This window comes from Silene latifolia, unplaced genomic scaffold (assembly GCF_048544455.1).
Source record: "Silene latifolia isolate original U9 population unplaced genomic scaffold, ASM4854445v1 scaffold_202, whole genome shotgun sequence".
NCBI classification, from domain to species: Eukaryota; Viridiplantae; Streptophyta; class Magnoliopsida; order Caryophyllales; family Caryophyllaceae; genus Silene; species Silene latifolia.
In genome coordinates this window covers 273,685-283,977 of record NW_027413165.1, presented here as the reverse complement: position 1 = coordinate 283,977, position 10,293 = coordinate 273,685, and the positions used below count along the sequence as shown (strand labels likewise).

At 35.4% G+C, this 10,293-nt stretch overlaps 1 pseudogene; it reads left to right on the top strand.

Moving 5' to 3' along the window:
• The first annotated feature begins 3,532 nt into the window (after positions 1-3,532).
• The window catches only part of LOC141638649 (uncharacterized), a 42,784-nt pseudogene continuing 36,023 nt past the window's right edge, over positions 3,533-10,293 (top strand).

The following is a 10,293-nucleotide window of genomic DNA, read 5'->3' as shown; positions in this document are numbered from 1 at the left end:
TCTAGTCTTTTAAACCCTAACTTTTGGGAGGATTTTGTTATGGTAATTAATTAGTAATTAGTATGTATAAAAGGGGTAATTAGGGAGTAATAATAAGGGGTTTTGTAGAATATATTAGTATAGGATGTATTGTGATAGTTATTATGTGATTTGTATAGGATGAGACGGTTTCTTGAGACAGTTTCAGTTCGGATTCGAGTAGCTTGAGGAGATCGCTAAAAGGTAGGTTAATCCTACTCGGTTTCAATAATGTGGCATTGTTTATGTTGATATTATTGTGATTAGTCTCACATAATTAGGGCATTTGCATCATAACATATTTAGTGGTTAATTGCATCATTAAGAGGATGGTTATGATATGTTGGGTTGTATTTCATGTATTAGTTATTATTGTGTATGTGGAAGATGTGTTGTTGTTGAGGAGACGTAAGACAGTTGGGATACCGTCTTACGCTTGAGTCGCCTCTTGGAGATTCCCACTCCAAGAGACATGTGCACATTAATGGCTTGAGCTACGAAGGGACTCATGTGGTTGACACATGACGCCTGGCAGGGGATCCGGTTGGCTTCCGGACCCGGTACGTCTGGGCGTGTCCCAGTACCTAATTGTGGTTGTTGGTATGTCTGAGCGTGTCCCGGTACCAGTGTGGTTGCATATCGATATGTCTGGGCGTGTCCCCAATAACTTCATATTTTGACCACGTAAATCCAAATAGCGTTTAAAGAAGAGACTCTTAGGGTTCTAACCCAATTGGTCTTTCATCAATAGGATTTTTTTATAATTAATTATTAATTTTACGGTGAGACTGCGCATGCTGTTTTTCTGTAAAGTTAGATCTTTTATAGTTTAAGATAAGTTTATGATTAGCACGTGATTATCAAAGCTAGCATTATGGTTAGTGCATGTTAGGACTTGTATTAGAGCATGATCATGGCTTAGGATTACCTATATGGTTAAGAGCTTGTGTTGATTAGAATTGGTTATGTTATGTATAGATTGTGCTTTCGAGTAAGAAGAGTTTTGAGCTTGTGTTTTGGATTTGCTAAGCTATCGGTAAGTTTTCAACTTACTCAATATAGATATGTATGATAATGTGTGAGGATGGATGAAGATGATTGGTTTTCGAATCGTTTCAAGTATGTTTCTAATTGATTTGACAAGCATGTTTTATAAGTTTATGAAGTATGTTTTCAAGTGAGAATTATTATTGATTATTAAAGTTGTGGTTCGACCTATTTACGTGAACAGATTTAGCTATTTGGCTACTATTTTAAAAGTGTTTTATGGAGATGGAAGAGAGGGGTATATGTCTGTGGCGGACTTTACCTTATATCAGGATGCCTTGGGGACCCATACTTATAAGATTTGGTGTCTCGTCATTTTTCCTCCTCCTTTGGGTTAGTCAATGTGAGGGGTGTGCACACTCAGGATCTATGGCCAGTTAGTACATAGTTGGGGAAGGCTTGTCAATCCGGCAATGGCTTCCTGAAATCTTCTATACATTGATACTCTTTCCAGATACCAAAGCAAAGCAAGTTAAGAGAAAGTTTAACAAGCAAGTTTGTTTATAAGCTATGATGAGAAAAAGAGAAGTGCTTTGAGAAAAGATTTGAATGGTTTTAATTACTTTTTAAATTGGTTTATAAATATGATTGTTAATATTTATTATTATCATATTGGATTATGTATTTTTATTGGTTTGTTTTGTTTTAATGTTGTGCACCAAATCTTTCACTCGTGGACCTATGATGAACCATTCAATATTTCCGATTGTATGGGGAGTAGAGTAATTGACAGGTTTGCTATGTTATGTGATTGGGACGAAGGGATAGAGAGCACACGTGACGACGACAAGTTTAGATTGTTTAATAAGACTAGTAGTTTACGCTTCCGCAGCAGTTGAACTTATTTATTATTAAAGATATTTTAAGACATTGACTTTCTCAAGTTTATTTCGAGTTAAGAAGGTTGTAAACTTTATTATGACTTTTTCGCTGCAAGTTAATTTTATTCTAGTACCCTTTATATTTATTTTGATATCGTTGCTTTATTTGAAGTGACACCTTTAACACGCCCAATTTCTGAGTTAAAGGTTTACAAATTTGGAGTTCGGAAATTGGAGGTGTTACAAATGGTATCAGAGCGGAATTTTAGTAGGTGACCACCATATCTTCATATCTCTTCACCGCCCGTGAGTCGACCGGCCTTAGAAAGCTTTCAAAAAAAAAGGGTAGGCCATGTATAAAAAACGTGTCTCGTGTGAGTAAAGTGCGGGGATGGGGACGTTATATTTGTCTTATAATATTTTGTTTATGTATCTATGACATGCTCTTACTTGTATGTGTTTGAATTGTTATAGAAGATGAAGTTCACCACACCCTTTGAGTGTAAGATGCAACCATACGAGTGCCTAGTGACTCATTGCAAGGATTTGGAGAAGTATGTGAATTTTCTATGTACAGTTAATGGGTTTGAGTGGTTGAGTGATGCTTATGTCAAAGGATGGGCTCTTGTTAACACCTTGCCTACTTATGGACCGTATTCTAACCTTAAGCAGACCTTACTCTATGAAAGGGATACTCACTACTTTAGAAAGAACTATGACCCAAACTACCTTGGAGGACAAGCCCTCATACAACAACCGACCATAGTTTCGAAGAATTAGTGTTGAGGTATAGGGAGTTTGCAGGGTGGAATGTAGCCGGAAGAGGAGGAGTGGCGGGTAACCGTGAGGTACCCGAGAGAAGAGAGGATAAAGAGGGTAACCGAGTGGTACCCGAGGAAATTGTGAGTGAGAGCGAGCAAATGGGCTCGAATGATGATGAGAGTGATATAGAAATTGAGGTGATTATTATTGATTCTTACACTAACGAGGATCCTGAGGAAGAAGATGATTTACCTTTAGAATATTCGGAAGGGGATGATGATTGTTGAAAGAGTTTAGAAAGAAAGCATTATATGTCATTAGATCTTGTCATAAGTTATTTATATATTCGTTAAATCTCATTGTTAGAATTACTAACAGTTATACGTGTTATGTAATAAGCAATGTTTTAACTACGTGGTTAAGTGTGGCATGTGAGCCTATTTATTTAAGATGAGCATGTTTACTGTTGTGACATATAGGGCATATTAATTTATTTTATGAAGTAATAAGATTGGTTTATGTGAACCAAAAAAGTATGCATATTCGTGCAAAAAGTTATTATTGTTATTTTATCCGTATGGATAATAGTATGGATGCTATGCATAAGTTTGGCATTTTGTGGCTAGAGATGTACGACGTCGGTGCTAGGGGTGGCGTTTAAGATGTTACTCATAGTACTGAAGTCGGTTTTATTCATGTTTAAGTCTCGTATGTACAAGTAGTGATATGAAACTCTACTTGTATAAACGTGATTTATTAAGATATATGATACTTGCAGTGATGTTATGTGAGTAGTATCACAGTGATGCTAGATTCGATATTAGAATGGACATTAGGATAAAAGCTAACTCATAGTTATATCGTGAGTTACTTTATTGCAGAAAATGGTTAAAAAGGAATCTGCAAATGAGGACACAAATGCTATGATGCAACAACTGTTGCAAATGAACATGGAATTGGTAGAGTTAGTTAGGCTGTCAAATCAGAATAGGGTGACTACACCAGCAGCTAGTATGACTCGTTCAACCAGTCAAAAGAACCCAACTACTTTAACTGGAAAGGACACTGATCCAATTAAGCTAGAAAACTGGATCCAAGAATTTGAGATGATATTTAATACTTTACAATGTCCCGAGGAGTTGAGGGTAGATCGGATTGCCTTTTATCTAAAGGAGAATGCTATTATCTGGTGGAATGCTAATAAGATGGTATTGACTGATTTGGGATCCTATGTTAATGAGGGAGGAGAGGATGTTACAGAACCGTATCTTTGGGATAGCTTTGTGCATGACCTTAGAAAGCAATATTTTACAGAGCATATGAGGAGGGCTAAGAGGGCCAAATTCGACCGATTGGAGCAAAAGTCAATGACCGTTCAAGAGTACTACTTGAAATTCCAGGAACTAGTTCGTTTTGCACCCGAATTAGCACCTAATGAAGAGGCTAGGGCTTACAAATTTGAACAAAAATTGTCTTACGCCATCCGCGAGAAGTTTGGAGGAGATACATTTGATAATGTGAGGACTGTTTATGTTAAGGCTTGTAACGTTGAGAGATTGCTTGATGAAAGGAAACCTGTGCTAGGAGAGAAGAGAAAAGGAGGAACGTCGTATAATACTCAAGGATTTCCTAAGAGAGATAATTTCAAACGTTATGGAAATAGAGCTCATTCGACGGGGAACCACCGTCCAACAAATGGAAATACTAGTGGTAAACCACCGACTCCGAGAGTATATCATTGTAAGCAATGCGATAAGAATCACCTTGGAAAAGACTTTGATGGGAATTTATTGACATGCCATTTGTGTGGTAAATTGGGACATAGGCAATATGAGTGTTATCAAAAAGACCAGTAAGGCGTAGGAAGAAAGTTTATCACGGGGAATAACTCTATGGTAAGTAGTAGTGGTTTTAATACCCCCGGAAATTAGAATGTAACTCAGAAGTTTTGCAATAATAATAACCGAACCAACTTTGTTAAGTCGGTCGCGTCTGGAGCGACCAATAAGCCGACTGGGTTAGCTTCGACTATGCAAGGAGGAAATGGAAATCATGTTCGATTTGGACTTCCATTAGTCGGGTTTTATTGTTTGTTAAAATGAGTTGAATAAGACCGGTAAAGCTCACTACAGTTATGTGATCCATTGGGCCTAGGTCTGTCTCAGTTAGTATCATTAAGTACATAGTGTGATGGTACTAATAAGTGTAAGGCTTGTTTATTAAACAGTTGGCAGCCTGATGGGGGTGGGGGGGGGGGGGGGTCCAAATACAGTCTTATTATGGCTAGGTCTTTTTTCATGTCTAGAATACCTCTAAACTATATAAATAGGTTATTTGGATGACATGCCCCATTGGTTGTCATCATAAATAAACCTAGAAGAGGGTGGAGAAGATCCTACCATACTAACTACTATCTTTCTATTATTCATCTATGGCTTCCGCTAACGGTATGTACCCTATACAATGATCCTCTATATTTCTTACATGTACTAGGTGTTGGGATTCATTAATCTCATTTGTTTACATATCCAATATATGATAGTTTAATTTAGTCATAAAATTAAATTGAATCTTATGCATGCAGAAGTAGAATAAGAGTAAGGAGAAATTGGTTTCATACCATATGAATATTTCGGCCAAATATGGGCACAAAAGTGGTCTCCTTCCACTACTTGTTCTTGAGCTAATAACACAATGGTTGATCCTCCAAGTATTCAAAGTAGAACACCTCCAATTAGTTGCACCCAAGACTAATCCCTTAATACATACACTATTATTAACTAGATAATAATATAAGTAACCTTAAAATCATTCTAATATTTTTATGTTTACTACACTTGTAATTTTGAGAATATATTAGAATTTAGGAACAAATTTTTCCATAAAAACAATTTTTATGTTTAGAGAGAAGTTGGAGTATTTTTTTTCCAATGAACAAAAAACAAAAATGAAAACACATCAACTCTATTGTGATGATGGTGGACGGTCAAAAGAAGTAGCATGGGGAGTGCATTTTTGATGTTATACATGCCCAATAGCTTTTGGCATGGATTAGAGTAAAAGTTTATGGGAAAGACAAGAGCCAATAAAAAACAATGGCTTGTCTCATGTGTGTCTAATTGTGTCTTGTGCATACAATTCAAGGCACATTTTACACGGTCCAAAATGACCCATTTACGGGTCCATTTTGGTTCTTATATTTGTCGCACAAATACGTGTAATTTTATTTTAAACATCATCTCATGTTTAAATAATTCCCAATTAGTTTCGTCTAACATCACTCGACAAATATACGTGTACAACTGCACATATATTTTACGTACCAATATTAATCACATTAATCGATTAGTATAATTTTAATAATTAACCGCTTAATTATTAATTCCCGTCTCAAATAATTTATTATTCAATTATCGCATAATTAAATAATAATTTCCGCGCCTCGAGTTCAAAACTCGAAATCTCTCTAAATAATTTGTTCGACTAACTTTTAGTCAATTTTAAGGAATTAATTAACTCGTATCGTCATACAATTAATTAATCTTTTCAATTAAGGGAATCGTCCTTTAGGTGTGACCTCAAGAGATCAACTGATCACCACCGTCGTACGACAGTAATGTCAAACTCTAGTCAGCCAATCATTACCGATATGTGTGGACCAGTTGACTATATATAATGTATCATCCCTTTCGTATTCTTATTATGATATTTAAATATGTCATTGACAATGTGATCGCATTATTGTCGGGGACACTTACTCCAACAATCTCCCACTTGTCCTCGACAAGTGTGCGTCAACAATTCTCTTGTCCTATTACTATCTCCCACTCAATGCAAGGTGTCTTTCGGGTCGTACTTGCAAGTGATCATATCGTGAGTGGTTTCCTCGATCTGGAGAATAACTGATTTGACCAGAATTATCTACCGTAGATACTTTCCGAGCGTTGCCACGCATTTCCAATTCATTACTCCTCGAGTGGCCCTGAGATATTGTTTTAACCCTGACAAGGGGGTGGACAATTCCTATCGCACTATTCCCTTCGACTAGCCACGGCTCATCATAACCCAAAATAAGCCCATTTGACCCCATTTACGAAGGTCGTAGAAACATAAATCAAAGTTACTCTGAAACTGTGCCACCTTAGGAGAATAGTCTTTAGTCAAAAGAATTGACTCATTAGAATACTATAGTATCTCTCACCACGACCAGGCTATATAAATTTGCTAGAACTCTATAAGCGGTCATTAGCCCGGCAGAGTGTTCCAAACCGTCTGCCTATGTGATCGACTAGTCATCTCTTATGACTTTATGGCACTTGAACTTGCCATCAATCACATCACACTCTAGTCACTTCGAGACGTCATCTCATATAAGCAACTAAGGGCCAATACTGTGTTAATCCAGTTCACTTTAATGGGGTTCAACATTGTCTCTATAACCCATTGGATTTAATAAAGTAATAAAAGGAGTTTTTAGATTACAAAATCGAATGACAAATGCCATTATCACATATGAATAGTCAATACCTGATTACTATTTCATATTCTATAATCCAAATTTGATCTTGTATGTAGTTGTTCATCTCAATCCAATTGAAATGACACGACTCCTCATGTTAAGCCTATGAATAGGCTTTGGTTAGTAGGTTTTATCAACTCCTTGCACCTTACTCAACCTTACTACATACTCGTTTTTCTTTTGTAATGCATACCTTTTCATTATAAAAACTTTCTGAGTATGTGTCTAGATCTAGTCTAGACATAGGCTCTCTTGCCTTAGAATAGCTCCCACTGATTTCACAGTGTGCGGGACTCATCCTTCTTGCACATCTCATGATTACAAGTGTACTCAATTTCCGTTGTAAATATCTCTCATTGTTCTTTATTGCCTAGAACGATTCTAGAAAATATATTTCTTAAATAACATAGCCACAATGGTTCCTTAACCATCTTTATGTGTTTTGAATACGGTTTTGTCGGAAACCTTGCGCAATCTCAATTTGTCATTTGTGTAATGCCTTTACACAAATTTAGTGAATTGCATCAATAACACTTAACTTTACATCCTTAATGCTTCTTCAAACACTTAAGAGTGATTTGAATGACTACATGGTAACTACTACTTAAATTCGATTTGAAACAATTCATCATACTAAAGGTATATGAAGTGTCATACATCATTTCCTATTTAATTGATCCGGCAGCAGAAGCAAATGGAATCAATCAAAATGTTCAACTCGATTGAACTAGTCATGAATCTTATCAACATAAGAATTCTTATTTGATGCTAACATCATATGGATTTATCTCCATAAATCCAGATATTAAAGATGTATTATATTTCTCCAAAGCTTAAATCATTCACGATGATCATTATGTCATCCACATATGAGACTAATAAAATTTCCGTAACTCCCACTAAACTTCCTGTATAAACACAACTTCTCGACCCATCGAGAAAAGTTTTATAACATGATCAAAATTTTGACTCCAACTCATTGATGTCCTACTTAAGACTATCTCTTAAGTTGCACATTGTCTTGGGATTGTAAGAATCTACAAAACTCATAATATGTATCGAATATATTCCTTCTTTGAAGAAGTGGGTTTTAGATTCACTCGCTATATATCTCATCATAATGAAACACAATCCCTAAGAAGATCCGAAAGTGCAAAACACTTTGTAACTAATCAAGCTTTGATATCTCTCTTTGATATCCAACAATTCCACTTGGAATTTATTTCGGATTTTCATGGCTCTAAGCCTTGTATTGAGTTGTGACTTAAACACTCTCATGTAAGTCATATGTTCATTACTTTCCAGAAGTAACTTGAATCAAACAATTTCTTTGTAAGTTGCAAGATCTTTACTTTCTAAAAGTAACACGAATTCATCATCTTCAACAAGTGATGAGTTCAACCTCCTAGTTTTCGAAGAAATAACGTCATGTAGCCAAGAAAGACAACGTCATGTAGCCAAGAAAGACCAGTTTCTTGCGACATACAATTTTTGACACAATTCTTTTTTGGCTCTTGAATATTTTCTCCCACTCTGTCTTCTAGAAATAAACTTGTATTCTAGAAAGACAGCTTCACGAGCCACAAACCCGTTGTACTCGTGATTATAGTAAGGAAAAATGAGCATTTGTTTCTTGTGAAAACTTACAAGTATTGTACCCTACCATTTCATATCTCATAAGAATCGTTTAGATTTAGTGGAAAAATAATTGACAAAATGATAAAATCCCCAAAATAAGATCAAGTAACTCAAAGTAACTTGATTAATGTTAAAACAATATCGAATAGGGTTTGATTTCTTCATCTAACCACACCTTATCCCATAATGTGTGCTAGGAGAGATCAACTTGTGATGCTATATCACACTTCCTTTGGCTTATATCAAAGTCATCACTTAGATAATCCCATCACGACTAAATCGTGGTTCTTTTAACTCTTGGAACTTTTTCATAGATTTCTGGATCAATGATTTACATTCTCGATCTCCTTTTCAATCCAAAGGCACAAGACATCTTGCTTTGAATAGAAGATACGCATATACCATAAGATTAACAATCTAATGGTTCCAAGAGTACTCGGTAACTCTTTGCGTTTATCATTCCAGAATTTAGATTAAATCTGGGTTACCAATTTGAGTCTTGCATCATCTACATGATATATCATTCTAGCTTGGTTTAGAATATAATCACCTTGATAATGGGCTAGCCATACATCAAAATATGGTGTATTGGGTCACAAAAGCGGAACCTCTTTTGTATCGTAACAAAATTATATTCTTATTTGGATTTTATGTACTTAATAGTCATAATTAAGTACAACTTTAAACCCAAAAACTAGATTGAGTACACAATGACTCTATCTCTCAACATTATTTGATGCTAGTCGTCATATTATAATCATCTTATGTATCGAATACAATGATGAAAACCACCACCGGTTTCTAATATTGACGAAGTGGTACTAGCAAAATTTATGTCAATCAAATAAACATTTAAAGAAAAAAGTCTCATTAGATGTCCCACAACTAACTAGCTGATTCTTTAATAATTTGGGGTAGTTTCCTTCCAGTGTCCAACACTTCCAAAATGGAAACTTTATCGGTTGGGATTGATAGGTTTAGTATTGTTATTCTCAATAACTTTACTTTTACCATTCCTTGTATCAATACCATTCAAGTTTTACTTCTTGAACCTCGTCCTTTCCTTAACAATTAAGAGAATGCTCCCACTCATTTCAATGAATCTTTGCTTAGAGAAGCAAAGTTGAATCTTATGAAGACTGCTCTTCAATTCAATCGTTTAGTCTTAAAACTTTCACTGAAGTGGTTGCTTTATTTTGGTCAATTTCGATTTCTAACAAATCTAGTCACCAAAATGATTTAACGTTTCAAAGTACTTAACTCAATTAAGAACATGAGAAACAATCCATTGTAAGTAGATATGTTAGTCAAGAATCAAAAACCCTTTTGATCACGAATAACTTTTATCTCTACTTTTCACAAGAGATCCTTGCAATGGTTAATCTGAGGTTTTAGAAGAAAATTCAATTTTTGTCTTTAGTTACGATGTTTTAATGGAGATTTGAACTAAAATCGAAATGATATCGTATATAATTTGAGGTAAAGAAT